The following is an 18986-nucleotide window of genomic DNA, read 5'->3' as shown; positions in this document are numbered from 1 at the left end:
GAAAGGTAAGGCTGTGTTTCCCTCTTTGTCATCCCCATGCTCTGTGTGTGCTGGGCTGCAGTTCAGAGCTGTAACCACGCAGCCCCAAAGCTCAGTCTGGGCTGCGCTGACTCCTCCTGGCAGAGAAGTCAAAGGGCAGGACTCTGTGCCTCCTGCCAGACCCAAGTGGTGGATTTCCTGCAGGCTGAGAGTTTGCAGAAAATGAATGTACTGTGCTTTTAATACAGACAACATACAGTATCCAATCTTATGCTTATCCAGCAACAGGAGCCTGGCTTGGGCTAAGCATAGAGAAAATTAGGGAGGTGATCAGTGCAAGTACACCTTGCTAGTTACAGCTGCTAAAACAAGGGACAGCCTGGGAGGCTCAAACTGGACATTAGAAAAAGGTTTCTTTGTGAGAAGGGTGTACAGCACTGAGAGATTGTGGTGTATTTCTTCCTCCTTAGAAGTTTTTTGGACTTGTTTAGCCAACACTAGGGCTAGAAACTTCTGGAAATATGTTTGAACTGTCTTTCTTGAGACAATGCTTTTTCAGAACAAATCTCTCTAGCAGAGATCAGAACCAGGCACTTAGGAAAGTGCAAAACATGATACATACATATTTGTTCTCAATATTCTACTATAATCTGGCAATAGTGGGATGGGCATTTCCCAAACAGAAGATTTTGTCTTTGTATTTATTTAATAAGTATGAAAAGGTTTGGTTGAGACACATTGAGGTTTTTATAGTAACCTAGTATTTATTTCAGTTCTGAGATAGAACCGAATTGATCTTGTGTTAAAGGATTTTGGTTTTGGTATTTAATGACAGGATATTTTTTTGAGATAAGTATTAAGAATTTAATTACATTTTTCTGGCGTACTCTATCAGCTCTGCCTTCCTGCTCCTTTGTGGGTAGACAGGAAAACATGTTCAAATTCCTGTTTGTTAGTCAGTCACTTGAATTCTTCTGCACTGTCTCTTGGACATGTATGCTCAATCGCTTAAATTGTCTGGCTCAGGAAAAATGATCTTCACTTTCTTGATCAGCTATGTAGTCTATGCCCCAGTAACTGAGATAAACCAGGTTGCTGTTACGTAATTTCTAGCATTAAAAATGAACAGTTCTGATTCCACCTCTGCTGAGGCTTAGCTGGGGTTTTAAGGTCTGTAGCATGTTCCCTGAGCATGGTTGCCAGCCCTGGATTGTTTGTGTCTCCTGTCCTGTGCTTTTTGAACTGGGCTGTGGTTCTAGGTAGGTCTCCAGCACGGCTCAATATCATTCCATTTTATTACATTATTTTAGAGGTGTGCTGTGATTATTGCCTAATCACTTTGCACTCATTTTTGGCCTTCTGGAAATGGGGATTAACCTTCTGTGGCATTTTTGATCTAGCTAGCCATGGAATCTGAGTCATTTCTGCTGCTGGTAACAGGCTTTGAATTTTGTGAAGTTGGCCTTCCTGTGGCAGACCCCAGAGTACATCATGCCTCTAATTATGATCTGAAGGGTTTTTTCATTTGCTTTTATCTAGGCATTTTCTTACTAGCTCCTTATCCCTTGAAAACAAACTGAGTCCCTCTGAGATGAACAGAATATTTCATGTAGGAAACATCAGTTGTGTATATTTAGTTCTAATTCTAAATATTCCAAACTTAATCAGTTCTTTACAAAAAGCGTCTGGGAACTTGGTGGATACTCTGCTTACACACATACAATTAGAAGCATACCTTAGCAGCTATCAGATTTGTAGGTACATCTATATATAAATATATACACATGTACTTATTTTTTTAACCCCTCCCTTTTCAGTAGCCTGCTTATGTACTTGATATCATCATGGTGAAAGGTTCATAGAGAGATATTGATGAAGACCAAGGGTGGAGAGAGATAGTGGTAAGAAAGAAAAAAACCAAATCAAAATAGTAAAAAAAACTGATTGAAGAAGCTGAAGACTTATATGTAAAATTGGAAAGACCATTGTGAAAAGTAGATATTTTTTGTAATTTTTAAATGGTATGGATAACTTCAAAAGTTGTTAGGAGAGTGTTCAGGTGTGTGCAGGGAGCCTTCTACCTCAGATAACATAACTTTTACTATGATTGTATACTGCAGTGACACTCCGTACCACTGCACTAGTTAAGGGTCTGTAAGGAACATTTCTGCTATAAATCTGGAAGATTATATCTCTGTCTTCTCATATTGCATCATCCTGAAACCTGACAAGTTGTCAGTGGAGAGGCAATTATTTCTACCAAAACATGGAGAACATAATGTACCTTTCTAAGGCATGTAGAAAATATGAAATCTATGAAAATATATGGATTTAGGGGAAAGTGATGAGGTTTGTTGGGATTCTTTGTTTTAGTTTGCCCCAACTGTAAAATTTGCATGTTGAAACTATAAAAGTGATCTTTTTCTGGCTGGTTGTTGACAATGAGGTTTAATTGTGTTTTTCAGTTTTCAAGGGTGAGGGAGAGGGAATGACACAGTTGAAGACTTGAGAGATGGAAAAAAACCCAAAAACAACCCAAACCAGTGGGGCTGGCCGGAAAATACTTATCTATGCTATGAAAGAGAGATAATATTATTTCCAGTTTGCTGTTGATTTTGAGAGCAGCTGGTGTTAGAGGAAGAGGCTGTTTCCCAGCAATGACTCACTGGATCTCAGGAGCAGCAGGGAGAGCGGGTGTGAGCAGAGCCAGGAGCGGCTGTCAGGGCTGGGACACCAAGACCCTTAGCAGGATGTAGCTTGTTATTTTTACTTTGCAAACTCCCCAAAAAGTGAATGTTTTGGAAGGGTAAGACAAAGACTAGGGAGCCAGGGGAGCAGAGACAATGTTTGGAGGGGCAAAAGGAGTCTGTGAAGAAGATATCTGATAATATGATATATAATATGAAGATATCTTCATATTATATATGAAGATATATAATATGAAGATTATCTTCAATCAGATAATATGCCAGCTTAAAGCAGCACAACGCATCATCGGTGAAATATAGAGAAGTAGTTGTGTGAACAGCATAACCAATGGAGAGTAAGTGAACTGCAAAGTCAAAATTCACATTACCCTGTATTTCAGGATACTTGTTTATGTGAAGAAAGACAAGTGGTCTTGGGAAAGTTAACAGCTTTTAGTTCCTTATTGTGAATTAGCTTAAGCAATACTGATTATTGAAAATGGATGAAACCGTATTCTTATAAAAAATCTTCAGGGTAAAGAAATTCTTTCTCTCTGCCTTGCTGTGAAATTGAATTTTAACCTTTCTTATCTGCTTCCATAAAAAATGGAGGAAATGAACCTGGATTATGTCCCAGCAGTGCACTTATTTGGAAAGATGTGGGAGTTTGATTCACATTACCATAGTGGAGGTGTCTCATTTACTGGCTTGGAGCTACAGTGCTTTCTTCAGAGACCTCTGCTCAGTGACTAAGTCTAATTCTTAGGACATGGAAGAGGCAAGTTCAGTTCTCTGCTCTTATTCTTCTGCCTCTCCGATACACTTTGCCTTAATATTGGGCTCTGTCTCAGTAACTCTCTTCTAATATTTTTGCTTAATGTTGGTCAACAAAATAGAAATTTGACTGAGAATTGGAGACAGCAACTAGATTGTTCATGTCTTGTATAACTGCAGAGGGCACCAGAGCTACTGACCAACATGGCAAGTAATTCCTAGTGTTCTGAGAAATATTCTGGTTTTAATCAGAAATCTGGATACTTGCCCAATATATATTGTGATTTTGATTGTTTTCAGGGATACATTTAGGTTCCCAATAGCTAAATCAGTATTTTTAGGACCCTAAATTGAAATTGGACTACCAACATACAATTCGGAGATTTTTCAAAGGAATTTGAAAAATTTGGGTTTTTTTCTTAAATCAGAAGAATTAAACAGAAATGTGAATCAGTAAGAAAAAAGTCATCATTATTTATGGATAGAACCTTTACTTCTCACAGTAGGGGACAAAGCATGCAGTCACAAAGTCATGCCTCAGAGGGGCTGCTGGGGTTTGGGGGTGCCTGGGGAAGGTGCACAAGGACCTTCATCCAAGGAGGTGCAGACACGTTCAGGGGCATGATGAATATGACAGCTGATACTTGTTTGCTTAACAGCTGGGACCTTCTCTGCTAGCTTCATTACCAGTGGAGAAGTGTTTCATACATGTGCCATGTAGTATAAACACCAGATTGTCTCCCTGCCTGCCAAATTCCCAGGACACGGATGCCTGTGAAGTTGCTCTGAGTGCACTGAGCAGTCATGATGGCATTTGCTATGTTAGCATTTTTTTGGGGGTGTGAACATGCTGAAACAGGAGGAGGACATTAACAGCTCAGTGTCACAGTGAGGTGGCCACTGTTAGCATGATCTCACACCCTGCAGAAACTAGCACTGATCTCAACAGCACTTAGAAGAGGGCCCCTCATAATGACTGAGGCTGTTAATCTCCTCCTTGGAGGGTGGCTGAGGGCCACAGACTCCTTCTCGTGAGGTGACCACAGCTAGTAGGAAGGAAAGAGAAATAATTGCTAAATTTTGAATTTTGTGGCTGTTAAGGACTTTTGTATATTTGGCAGTTAATCAGCTCATATCATGGATTTGCTCCATGTTTCCCATTGATTCATTTCCTCCAATTCCCAGATCAGTAGGCTATGGCTACTGAGATCCTCTGACTACATAAACTGTTTTTTGATGTACAGTTTTTTGTAATTAGCTCTTTAACCTCAGTGGCCTTCCAAGATTGCCTCTTGCCATTCTTGTATTAGTTCCCAAAAGCTTTGCTTTTGCACATATTTTCTGCCATTTTCTCCAAGGATAGTATTTGTCAGCAGTTCCTACTTTTGTAGAAAGTTATTATATGTTGTATTCATTTGCACTCTTGTAGGTAGAATTACCTTCCTTTTCACTTCAACTTTGCTTTATACTTCTGGGTTACCTGGCAATCCAAAAAAAGTCATTATCAGAATTAACAGCTCATCCACAAATTCTTTTGTGTTTTCTCTTTTTTGAAATGCCTCTTGACAATAAAGTTGAATTCATATCATAATTTGAGTTTAAAATTCAGTTACCAAATAGATGTTCCTAAAATTAAAATGGCTGTTGGAAAACACATTCTCTTGCTATAGTTCTCAGCAGTGAAAATCTGGAAGCGAGAAAAAAGTGGAAGTGGGAAAGCTGGAACTCTGTAGCAGTAGAAACAAAGGATGCACAGCAGAAGTTTGAACTCTTGCCATTTTGGTGTTCTAACTTCTGATTTGAACAGTTAATTACTCTTGTATCTTTAACCCTTTGGCAACCATTGCTTTTAGGTATCTATTACAATGGGGGAAATCCATTGCGTAGTATAAAAGGACTGAGGGAAATACTTTATTGCCTTTCGTTAGTGCTCTCTTTCTATACATAAAAAATTATACAAGTTACCTTGCTTAAGAACCTCTCTCATGGGGGCTTTCCAGTTAGGTTGAGCAGCAATTTCTAAAAAATGATGATTTTCCTATGATATCTACTTTCTAAACAAGGCTGCCACAGTATAGACATCAAGTTATTGACTTTGAGGGGAAGCTGGTAAAATGGGAAAATTTCCATTCTCTTATTCTTGTATAGCTAGAAAAAAACAGAACAAGAGCTGGACGTTGGTCAGAGACATTAAGTAAAAACAATTATTAGTTCTCTAAATTACATCCAGTGAAATCATACAGTCTTGTCATGAGATGCACAAAGTTTTTCTGCAGATTATTTTAGGTCCAGGAATCCTAATATATTTTCAGGCCAGATTTAAAGGTTTTACACTGGGATGGTGAATGCAAATATGGCCCCAGATACAAGAATTTATCCTGTATTTATAATAATCTGGAGGGAAAAAAACCCAGTAAAAAGAAATCCCCTTACTTTTAGGATAGCAAAGAGAACAAACCAGAAAAAAAACCCCACCTATTTCATATTGTCTTTTCCTGGGTTTCTGTTTTACTGTAAATCACTATTTTTAAGTAGACAATATATCTAACAGTTTTCCACAGAGATGTCAGTGACTGCATGTGTGAGTGATCTGTAAGAGAAATCCATGTTTAGTGTTTGGTTGAACTCTTAGATCTTGGTAATTTGTCTTCATTTTGTGAACTCGTCTTCCATCTGTGTGGTGCATGGAGACAGACAGCAGCCTACGGAGCCAAATGGGAATTTCAGTGCTGTGAGGAGTCCCTGACATGCTGATTCTTACACTGTGAAGGAGATACATGACCAATGTAAGAAAAAACAGATTATGACATGCATTAGGCTTAAAGTGACATAGTTTGCGTAAGTTCTGAGTTAGTTAAAAAAAAAATCCCAAAATAGGAAGACATAACTGGCTCTTACATAGGTTCTTATTTTGTGATGCACATTTAGCTCAGCTGAGGAACAGACATATAGCAGAGAAACTTCTCACTGTAGACCTAGTTTGTCATCTCAGACTCTCCACAAAGGACAATTTGGAAGTAGAGACACATTTTGTGCATATGTTTACAGGTCACAGACTGCCTTCTCCTCAGGTACGTTTTACAGGAATGACGACACAATTAACAGAAATGTTATGTTTTCCTTCTGAAAATTTCAGTTCTTAATTAAGTCTGGTACTTTTAGAGTAACTAAATTGCTTCTTCAGCATATTTGTGATGTTTATGGATAGGCACAACTTACAGAGGTTCTGTATGCAGAAATACCCGTTTTGTTGACTGCTTTTCTTTTACCAGTGTAATGGGTTGGTTTTGAGATTATGGGGCAGAAGATATTAGTCAATTTGGTTGAGAAACTTATGTCAAATCTGGGCTTTGTGAAAGTTCTTGTTTTCTGTGTATGCTTAAGAAAGCAGTGGGGAAAGAGGGAGTGATGGGGGCATCACAAACCTGTGCGCACTCATTTTTATACCTTTTTTAACCAGAAAAAGTTTTCTACTGCCTTGGAAAATCAAATTATTATAGTGGGTTTGAACACATAAAGTGTCCATGGCAGCACACATAGAGATTACTTGTAGCAGTGCACACCAGGTGCCTAAGAAAAGCAAACCTGTGTAAGCTGACATAAATTCAGTTAACAATGGCTCATATTTTGAATGAAAAAAATTTCAGAGGTCTACAGACTCCCTGGACTAGTCTGTTGCCTGGGAAACTGCACTTCGTAAATTAGGGTAAGGGGGAAACGTGATTATTAGATATGTATTTTTTAATAATTATTACTGTAACTTTTACAATAAACATCCCAGCCAGGGCTATGCAATGGACTTGATCAGCATGTTCATGTTTGTACAGCACTGATAATAAGGTTGGGACATTTTTTATAAGCAGTGCATGGTTGCATAGGAGGTTAAAGATTAAGCAAAAAATAGCTCTTTTCTAAGTCTATCAGCGTATGTGTTGTAGATATAAAATCTCTTTCTCTTGTTATTGATGACTTGCTGTGTCTGCCTTATATGCAGAATGGACTGCTGGAGGAATACTTGACTCCCTTCCTCCCAAACCTGGCATAATTGAAAAAGCCAAGAGAGAATAAGGATTACCTGAACTCTTTTAGCTCTAATAATTTCTTATCCTGTAGGTGTCCCCTCTTTTCTCAGCACTTGTTCTTTTCCAGAGCATGAGCTTAAATTTTTATAAGGTATATATAGAAAGATTTACTTAATATGTGGCAAAGCACAGAGCATTGACTTTTGAAATTGATAAAATAGAGCACTTGGACTGGCCACTCCAGACACTGAAGCTTGATTTGCATGTCTTTTCAAACGGGAATTTGAAATACACCAAGAGCATAAAAGCATAAGTGCATCATTTTTAACCTCCTTTGAAAAGAAGAAAGCAAGATCATGCTAAAATTCTAAACAGTGCCTCCTGTTTTGGCTAACAAATTCAACAAAACCAAGTTAGTTTTGGAACCTCCATCTCCTTGGGAGACACTGAGGGACATGATTTGCATTGAGGAGAATGGAGAAAATTAAGGGCAATGTTCATTTTACTCGAAACTAAATACTTGTAGAGTGCTGTTGAAAGCTGAAGTCAAAATGAGTTTCAGACAACTTCTTCCTTCTGCAAGCACCTCATGAGGCAGTTCTTCCAAAACGTAACTGTAGGAATGTCTTTTACAAGAGCAGCCATGCTGCTGTCTGGACACCAACTGGAGCACATTCTCCCAGGCACTGTTTCCAGCCTGGGAAGTGCTGTGTGTGGTCAGACCAGCTCTTTGTGTCTGCTGTCCCTTTCTTGCCTTTGGCTCGTGGTTGGTGGCACTCTGGATTTCCTTGTGACAGGGATAGATACCTCAGAGGCCATGCCTGCCTGCTTGGTTGTGATGTCCTGACTCGTGCTGAGCACTGGCTTTTCTCTCTGCCCTCTCAAGAGAGCTGTAGGTGGCCCAAAAGCTATTTTTTGGGTCTTTTCTCTCTCTGTTTCATCTTGCTGGGCTTTTGCTTTTAGAGGCAAACTGAACTCTTTGGCTCAAAAGGAATTGCCTTTAAAACTGAGCCTTGACATTTGGTTTGGAACAGCAGGAAGAGAAACTGCAAGTTTTACATTACTGCATATGCAGCAGGAGTCCCAGCCTCTTACTTCAACAAGTTTCTATGAAGAAACTCACTGAAAAACTAATGGCTTTCCTGGTAGTAAATCCATTCTTTTCCTGGGGTTAAGCCATTCAGTAACTGTGGGCACTGATCTCTCTGTCAGGGTTTTCCAGACATGGTCTCTCCCTAAGTGTCAAGCTACAACTGGACAATGAATGCTTCAGTCAATAGTAAAGATTTTTTTCCAAGTCAAACAAAATTGTGAAATTGAGGAGTTGACATTGGCATAGTCTCCAAACTGTCACACTTGTGTACAAAAACTAATAACACAGGACATGCTGCAGTCTTCTGGACTGGCAGAGTTTATTTTTACCTCTGTAACTGAGGTAAGTTAGAGAAATTTGGTATTCATTGCCACTCAACTTCCTTCTCAACTCCCTGGTGGTAAAGATCTACTTCTCTTGGTTGTCATTGTGCTATTTTTACTTACATTCTTTATAAATCCACTATATTAATTTTTTTTTTCTTAAATCTTTTTTTTTTTTTGCATTCAGGAAAATTATGTTCTAAAAATCATGAGACTATATTTTGTTAGATAAGTGTTGAACCTGAAACCTTCTAGTTCTACTAGTGGCTTAGAGTGTTCTTTCCCAGAACATTTAGTAATGTGACTAATCTGTTACATATAGTTTGTTCTGTCATGTTTTCTCCGTGGAAAAATTGTGTAAACATTTCAGTGCTTCTCTGTGACAAGATGTTGCTTATGTTTGTGAAGATTTGTTATTTATAGGTGTGTTAGGAAAGGTGGCTTGGAGAAGAGAGCTCGCCTGCTTCCTGTTTTTTCTGGAATTTCATTTCATTCCGGGACTGTTAACCTGTGAGGAGCCTTGTTGTACCCCAGTAATCTTTGTTACTGAGCATAGTTACTGACATGACTGAATACAGTTTGTTCCTTTAGAGGTACTTTCAAAATATGTTTTAAGATGATGGTCCAATGGGTGTTTTTAAAGTAACATCTGACCATCTGACAACTTTCAGATAGTTTGGTGTTTCTGTAGATTTGTACTGTAACACCATCCTCAATAGCTTGGGGACAATAGTAAATTAAGTTACTTCATATAAGTGGCTTCAGCAAACTCCAGATAGATCAGTGTAATCATTTGAATATGTCAAAACCATTAAGTGAGAAGTTCATTTCAAATTTGACTTCAGGTGCCATGCTTGCTTTTGAATTCTGTATTCTCACTTTTGATGCAGTTATGTTACAAATTTTCCTCATCTTTGATGATCATGCATAAAACAAAACAGTTTCTTGCTTTTACAAAAAATAAATGGTGCTTTAGAGATAAGTGTGTCTCAGGTACTGACAGCTTCATAAGCTACACGTTGTAGGCAGATTTCTTGTTCACAGTATCATTACTTTTAAACATAATCTCGATTTAGGATGGAGATTTTCAGAACTGCTTTAAAACTTCATTTTCTACTACCATGATGTTTTCTCTTAAGCCTTTTTTACTGGGCAACTCTGGGATGGAATAGACATTATTACAGCTTGTTTAATCTCTTTATATTGAACTACTAATTCTATCAAATGTTTATGATGGGGCAGATGTCTCCAGGAAATCTTTTCTCTGAAAAAAATGCAATACATTGTGTTTCTAAAGAATAAGATTCAAAAGCCTGAGGAAAAAAGGCCTCATAAATGATTAGTAGGAGCACATGTAGAGCAGCCATAATGCTGTGAGTTGGCCATGCTTTTGGGGAAGCTTAAAGTTTAACAAGTTTAACAAGAAAATATGCTGAAGAAAATACAGGAATATCTTGTGCCTCCTAAATTCTGAACAAAAAAGGTAAACACCTTATTAAAAAATCCAGTATATCTATCAGCCAACTGAATTGCTTTCTGGAAACACATTAATTCTGGGCTATGTAAGCAGCAGTTATTAGTGTTCATAGTCAGTTTTATCCAAGAGATGTGTCCTCCAGCAGGTCTATACTAATAAAACTCTGCCTTAACTAGGTTTTACATTTTGCTTATACATGTCCTATCTGCTTGGATTGTCTCAGCCCTTGCTCTTAAAATGATTATCAGAATAACCTGTTTTTCACCTCTGTTTTTTTGGAGTATCATGATTTATTCCTCAAAGAAGTACAAGTTGAATCTACCTCAATCTCAGTCAGGGTCAAACATTGGCATGTACTTAACTGAAAGCTCATTTGTTATCTTGATTTAATTGTAGAAATGGAACAATGGAATAATGTATTCTATTCACTATTCTAAATAATTCAAGTGACTTTATTCAGATTCCTAAGAAGTAACTGTCAGCAGTGTGGGATTTGAAATAGCAGGTATTGCTTTATGCTTAACAAAACACGGATAACTGACAGCCCCTTCAAATGGGGAATGGTTCATTTTGTGATGCAAAACAGATAGCTTGGTTGGGAATAATATTATGTATCTATATGCAGGATTAAATCCCAGGCAGAAAGCACAGTGAGATGAAAAAATTGTATTTCTAGTCTCCTTTTTCCTGCAGTAAAACTGAATATTTCACAGCCCTTGGGAGAGTAAGGCAAGTGGCTGGTTAATGCATCAGCTGTGTTTGACGTACCTTATAACTATTTTTGAACTTTCAGCTCCCTTTTTTAAACATGAGCAGATTGTTGCTGTGATTGAATAGCTTTCTCCAGTAAGAATCTTGTGATAGGAGATTTACATGTTAGAGAACAGAGTACCTTCAACATAGGTGAGCAATATTCTGACATCATACACAACCAAAGTGCTCAAGAGCTAGGCAGTCTTCTCCAGCAAAGACTGCCTTCATCCCTTTCCTCACTCTAGGAAAAGCTTGGTTTCAGGGTATTTTTAATTTATTTAAAATAGTTTGTCATGCGCATTTTGAGAAGCTGAAATCTGCATTGTTAGAACTCGTGGCCCATGGAGCTAACCCTGGTAGCCAAAGCGATCAGACGGTGCTTAGGAGCCTGGTAGTGCAGCTTTTTGCCGTTGTGCTGTGTCACAATGGTGAGTCCTTCAGTATCTTGCAGACCTGCCAGCATCTCAGTGTATGAAGCGTCAGGACAGCATTTCTGGGTGCTGCCAGGCAGGGGCAGCGGCTCGGAGCGCCTGGCCCCTCTGCTCCTCTCTGGATGCTGCGGGAGCCCAGCCCAGGCCATCCTCACGGATCCGTGCCAGCCGGGCACGGAGGCACACACGGAGGGAGGGCAGGTGGGGTGTTAGCAGCGTTTGCTCATCATCCCTCTGGGCTGCCCTGCTCATTATCCAGCTGATCCAGCAAACACTTAACATATGAACCCTCCTAAAAGGAACTGCGAAACTGATAGGTTGAGTGAACTCCCACTGACATTGCACAGAAAATGCTTTAAAAAACATTTCAGAGCCCAAATGAGTTAAAAACCAATTTATGCATTTTGAAAGCTGCATTGAAGGGAATATCATGTTTTTATATTCTTCCAGTGATAACTTATGCTTAAAGAGATGTTTTAACCTGCAACAGGCGAGAGGAGAGCAGGTGGCAGCTTTGGGTGCCTGGGCACAGCTCCTGTGGGTAGTGGGAGCTCTTCTGCTGACAGGTGAAGGGGCTGCTGCCTTGAGCTGTCCCAGAGGTGCCCCTGGTTCACTGTGGTTGGTCACAGCCAGGTTTGCTCAGTTTAAAGTGTAATTGTTCAAAGCTACAGTCAAATATGAACCCTTCAATCAACAGTTTTATTAGATTGCAAAAACCCAAAGTTCATAGAACCACAGAATAATTTATGATGGAAGGGTCTCTGGAGGTCACCTGATTCATTTTCCAGTCAGATTTTGAATATCTCTGAAGATGGATATTTCACAATGCCTCAGGTCTTTTCCATTGCTTACCTTATTGTGAAAATTTTATTTAAACCACAGCTGCATAACCACAAAAGTGCAACATTCCCATATTTATCCATTCTAGTGCCCTTTTCAGTCAGGCAAAGCAGCAAAACTAATAAGAAGTAAAGGAGCCTTGAACTGTGACTGTAACCTGGACTCAGGAGGATATCAAACCTTATATCAGTGCAGATTATTTCTTATTTCATATAGTGCCCCAGTAGGGTTTTGAATTTACCTGTTTAAACTTGTGGAAGTGAATCCCTAATAGCTGCATCAAGATACCTAAATACTTCATGAAAAAAATCAAAATCCAGTCTTCATTGGAAGGGGAAAAAAAAGGGTATTTTTAGGGGCTCATACCCCTTAGAAAAAAATATACAAAATCATTCAAGGCGCTTGCTTGTGGATGACTTCTGTCTATTTTGGCTGGTGGTCTTAACTTATTTTCCTATTTTTCTATCTAGTCCCTAAGGAAAGCTCACAGTAACTGTGATTCTGGACATTCTGTGCTTAATAGCTAGTGTAAAATCCTGATGAGCATGTAGAGTAAAACCTGTATAATTACTCATACAAAGGATACTTTTGTGAACTTCATTTCTGTGAGGACACAAAATTCAAAGAGGAGCTTGAATGTGCTTTTTGTGTTCAGAGGAAGGAAAACTCACTTCTTCCAAGTATTCAATCCTGTCCTCTCATTGATGCTGCTCCCCAACTGTTTTATGTTCAGGGGTTCTTCCTTCTTCCCGTGTGCATATTGTCTGGTCTGCCTCCTGTCCGACTCTGTTATTTGGGCAGCAGCAGGGAGAAGTCCCAACCTGTGCATGTGTGCCCCTGATGAAGCACCATGTTCCAGTGCTGGCATTTGTGCCACAGGTTTACGATCACTGCATCGATCCGTGTCTCAATTTGGGTGATTTATCTTTGCTCTTGGCTTACTGCGAGCTTTTCCACGAGCTGCAAGGAAAACTGATTTTATATATGTGGTGTTTAGCAAGTTACTCGGCTTGTTCCTCGTGTTATCTGAAGGAAAGGGGACAGGAACTGCGAAATGCCAGGGTGTGTGCAGGACTGGGGCTGTCCCATGGTGGGGGTGGCTGGACCTCACTGCCCAGCCCTGCGGCTCTGGAGCCACTCCTGGCTCTGAGATCCGTGAGCAGCCTGCTGAGAACCACTCTGGTGGGAAGGATCAGTTGCTGCAGGTTTTAGAAAGCCGAGACTTTGAAGTATTTAGAAGTCTGTCATTGAATCAAATCCCCAGGGAACCATCCATTTCTGGTATATCAAAATAAGTATATTTTGCTTATGTAATCAATCCTAGAATGATAAATACTTTGTCATCCATTCCAGGCAATTTACTTCAGTGATTGGCATCAAATAAATATTGTATGGTCAATATAATTTTCATACCACATATTTAGCTGCAGTTTCACCTACTTTTTTAATTTATTAAAAACTATGGTTCAGTTTTCCTTTTTTATTTGAACTCAGAAAATTTCCTTTTTTTTCCTGATTAAAAAGTATATTGTCAAGACTAACCTAGAGTTAAATAAATCAATAATGCAACACAGAAAAGGAGAACAAGTTGTACCTCTTATTTGCATAATGGACAAGATCTAAAATGAATTCCTCAGGTTAATGAGTGTCCTCAGGGTTGTTTGTGAGAATATACAGCCTTCTGTGACACCAGTGTGTTACTGATTGAAAAGTACTTCTCAGAGTCAAAGAAAAGAAGTGAAAAAAAAAATCAGGAGCAAGCAGGTTGGGGGACTCCATACTAAGCTTTTAGCTTTAGTGCATTGATTTTTGGATGCCTCCATTGAGCTTCACCATAAGCTGAGGATAGAAATTCAGATTTACCCTTGCTTTGAGGTTCAAACTCAGCCTAATCTCACCTGGGTTTTGGCTAAAATGCAGCTGAGTCCCCAGGTTTCTGTCACACTGACATAAGGTTATCTGTGTCTTTCTCAGAAAGAGAACAGTGCTCCCCAGAGGGAAGGGAACACGAACACCCTGTGCAGGGTTATGCAGCTCGGTTAACTTAGAATAGTCTGAATCTTAGACGAGACAATCACGGGGCCAAAAATTGCTAGAAGCAGGCAGTTCCAACAGCATTAAAATGCCTCATATTTCCTATTCTGTTTCTGCTCCATTACCTTTATCCTCTTATTCCAGGCAGTTAGCTTCCTCTTGCTCCTATTAGCTTGCTGTGAAATGGTAACATGGCTCGAGGAGCACAGGATACTGCCACAGGTGACCATTCCTGCATGGAGAGGAGAAAGGATTGGAGGAACCTTCCTTTGGCTGGAATGCTCTGCAAATGGAATTGCTTTGGGAAGCTTGTAGTGTGACTGCAGTTGGATATGCATTTACATAGATGGCAAGAGGGATTCAAGGCAGAAGGGAGGGCCTATTACCTCCCCACCCACTGTAACATTTTCTGTTCCAAAAGGAGGAAGCTGGTACCGCTCCAAGTTCAATTGAGGATAAACAAAACAAGTGTTCTGTTCTTAAGCCTTACTGATAATGAACCATAGAGAGTGAATTTACCTTAACTATGCACCGTGGAAAGGTCATAAACTACTGAAAAAGGGCTTCTACAAAAATTAAATTACACATTAGTACATTAATACATTTCATGTAATGTGGGAGAATTGACTCTGCAGATCAACCCCTGTACAAAGGCTCTTGCTTTTTTCCCTGTTTAATGAGTACCTTGAATACTGCAGCATAAGAGATGATCTCCTTTATGTGATTGTTTTGAAGACAGGAATGTTGAGTGGTCAAGTGAAGAAGGTGTTTCCCAGTTTACAGTAGAGCGACTTGTGGAGTTTGGGGCCATTCTTGCTTCTTTGTGCTTCAGGGCTCGGGTTGGAAAGGCACTTGTTTACAGCACGACTGCTGCAGCCTGGCTCCTGTCGCTGGTGCCCTGGCAGCACCTCTCACCCATGCAGCAAGTTCAGAATTAGACAGGCTTTTCCATCTGCTGAAGCATTTCCTTGTTGGGAAATAGGATTTGCTGTACTGGGAGTCAGCAGGTGTATCGTGCAGGTTTATGAGGTCTACTCTATTCTTCTGTATAGGCAGAATATTAAATAAGCATTTTTTGTATGTAAACAATGTTTATTTATTTAATTCACTGTACACAAACATAGAGTTAGATGTTTGGGTTTCTCTTGTGATTTTTATATGGCCTTCTTTGTTGTGTAACAGCCTTCTTCCAACCCTGTTGCATCTTGCCTATGATCTGTAAAGCTAAGAATTATGGAAAAATTCCCAGGGATTTGTAGGCTTCCGAAAACTGGATCCTACTGTATAAACTTAGTGGATTAAATTGACCCAAGGCCCATGGTTTTGAGAGTTTTTAAGCCTTCTATATGGGGAAAAAAAGAGAAGATATTACATAAGAAGAAATTGTGCAAGCTGAACCCAGCAGAGCTGCTGTGCTTTACCTATCATTCTTCAAAAGGTGTTTGATCCCTAGATAAAACATTTGCTAATACTTTCAAGATTTCAACATAACATCTTTAATTTTTTTCTCTTTTTCTACAGTAAAAACCTAATAATATGTCATGATTTTACTTAAGTGTTAAACTTCCTTCAATATCTGGAATTATTCACCCTAGGTATTCAATAACAACACTGTAACACAGAAATCCAGAATCAGGAGGTAAGAGGATGAAATAAGGCTGGGGTAAATGAGCTGAAAGGTTTAGAATAATTTCAGCCTGATTTAACTCTCTGACTCTCTGCTAGCAACATGAAAAAGATTATCTTTTTATGTCATTGATAGGCAAATTTTGGGAAATGCTGAATGCGGGGCACAGAAAATAATTAGAACAAGAATTAAAAGATAAAACTGTTCTTTCAGATATAAAATCATGTTATTGGATAAACTAAGGTTCTGGAAGCTTTATTCTCTCTCTCTCTCTCTTTTTTTTTTAATCAGTTTGCAGGAAATGGCACAAAGCAGAGCAAACAGAAAAGAGTGGCAGGGTGTTAATTGCAACCTGATAATTAAAGTGAAGCATAGGCAAGGAACAGATATCCTCCCAGCTTTCAGTATGAAAAAGATGATGGGCAACATCTCTGGACTCTCAGCGCTGTTTTGATAACCCTGGGAAGCTGCTGCAGGCAGAGCCTCAGTGACACACAAGACTCTGTCTGAGAACACACATTGCCAGGTGGGGAGTTTCATAAAACTGATTTTTTTAATTGATCTTTTTTTTTTCCATCTCTGCCTTGGTGTCTGGGGTAGGAAATGGAAAGGATGAGGTTCCTTAGTGATAAAAAGTGTGGGCGGGCAGGCGACGGTTGCAGGGTAATGTCAACAGTGCCTTGTGTCAGTCACAGATGAGTACTGAGAGATTAAATAGCTTAAATTAAAATAAATGTAAGCTAATTGAATTCAGTGATATAGGAGAAGAAATCAGAGGAGTATAAAATTAGGCTTAAGATGGGCATTATTATTTTACTTTTTGTCAGCTCTCTATTTGGCTTGCCAGTCAGGAGCTTTTTGAGTCAGAATTGAAAACAAAACAAGAAAACTGAAAGAAAATGAACTATTTATCTGTTTTGTTCTTACAATAGAAGAGTTTTGCAGAAGATTTGCATTGTTTTAGGAAGACTATACTTTGACACCTTCTTAGACTGAAGTTGCTTTGATTTTCTTCGGTTTTTAAGTAAGGTGACAAAATTTGAGTGTCTAAGTGGCTGTTAAAAGTCTCTCTTTTCAAATTAAAATGTTCTGAAGTGTGATGAACTGTGACAACACAATTGTGATTAATTTTCTAGATTTTGTTGTGGACTCACAGGGCTGGTGATTAAACTCCCCTTCTCCCAACACGACCTCCCCCACTTCAAGCACCTGTGTTTTATGGAAGAACGTAAATCTGTGAACTCATGAGTTTATATCCAGTCAGCAAGATGGACCACTACACTTAGAGACAGTACAGAAAATAAAGCATGAAAGTCTGAAGAGCATAATGGGGAGAAGGGGGGTTTTGAAATAATCAGAGCAAATCGAAAGCCAAGCTGTAAGTATGTGTTGTGTTTTTCTGGGCCTTGTATTTACGAGAAGAGCTGTGAACTCAAAGCAGAGGATGAAGAGTTGGATTTGAATATGAATGTCTGGCAGGGTCTTAGCAGCATGAAAGGGATAATTCTAGCAGCAGCTTTTGAATAGGGAGGTTGGGTACAAGCTGAGATATAAGTAGGCTACACAGGCTATAGCTAAGATCAAGGATGAGGTAATAAAAAAGCCATGAAAGGCAAGTGAAATTCAGCAGTGTGCAAAAAAGTGTTGCAGAAGCATGCATGACTTTCACTCATGCCTGCATCCTGGTTTGTAAATTTTATGGGAATACCAAGGGTTTGGGTGGCAAACAGAAATTTCCCGCAGGCAGGCTGGCTAAATTTTATATTACACATTTACAAGCACAATACCTGAGAGGGGTTGGTGAGCATCTGAAACATAGCAGAGGTTATTAGGGTAGGGGTTCTGTGGAGACCTCTCACCAGATGAAGGAAGGTGATTTGCAGTAAAGATGAACTTTACTATTTGGAGTCAGAGGTTATGGCAGGGTACCCAAGAGAAGAGGAAGATATAGCCAACATTGTCTAGATCCAATGACAGGATGAAAAGAAGATTTTTTTGCACTTGAAAGCTTGTGCTTGTGCTGTAGAAGTAAGATATTGAAGCAAATGCAAAGGTTAGTGAACAAGCCAAAACAATATGAAGTGTCTAGCACTTTTTCCTCTTCTCTAACAAATGCTTTTTCAATTCCTCAGTGATTAATTTTTTCAGAGGAAAATACCATACAATTAAAGTTTAGTAGGCATAGATGAACATTGAAAAAGACATGCACTGTAATAGACCTCAGTAATGTTTCCAGCCAACCCATTTGGCAGATAAAACATTTTTCTCTACTGCTTCAAAATCTTCTGTGAGAGGCACTTCACTTTTTTTTGGTACATAGAAAAGTTTGTTATCTTGGATTTGACAAACAAACAAAAGCCTTTTTCTTATTCACATTCAGGTCTTACTTTCATTGCAGAATATTTAAAAATCTGGCATTGGCTTTAGCAGAGGAAGGAATGAACCCTTTTCAAGTTCAGTTGGAACACTTGCAAGTTTAATAGTTGATATAGCTATTTCCAGGGCCAGAGGCCTTGCTTTACAGGTTATGGGATCCATAAAATTCCACCATATGTCAGAGAATGATTTTCATATTTATTAACAAAGTAACCATGGAATTGTTTTTTTTTTTTTTTGACTGATGAGACTCAAGTATTAAACTGATCAAAACTTAGAGAGGCTAAATTCATTTATACTGTAATGTGGAGAAATGAACATTTTTGATTTAGGACTGTATTCTGTGTAATTAAGAACATTCCCTGTAAATATCACTGACCATAAAGGGTTCTTTTTCTCACCTCTTCATTATTCCAGCCAATGTTAAGCTTTTTTTCATAAAGCTCTTAGAAATTGAATATATTGAGTGTTCCTCTACCTTGTAATATTATTTTATTGTCTATGATGCCATCCATTTATCACATATTTATGATCTCATAAAAGGGTTTAGGTTGGAAAGGACCATAAAGA

This window comes from Prinia subflava, chromosome 10 (assembly GCF_021018805.1).
Source record: "Prinia subflava isolate CZ2003 ecotype Zambia chromosome 10, Cam_Psub_1.2, whole genome shotgun sequence".
NCBI lineage: Eukaryota > Metazoa > Chordata > Aves > Passeriformes > Cisticolidae > Prinia > Prinia subflava.
This window is presented reverse-complemented; position numbering follows the sequence as displayed.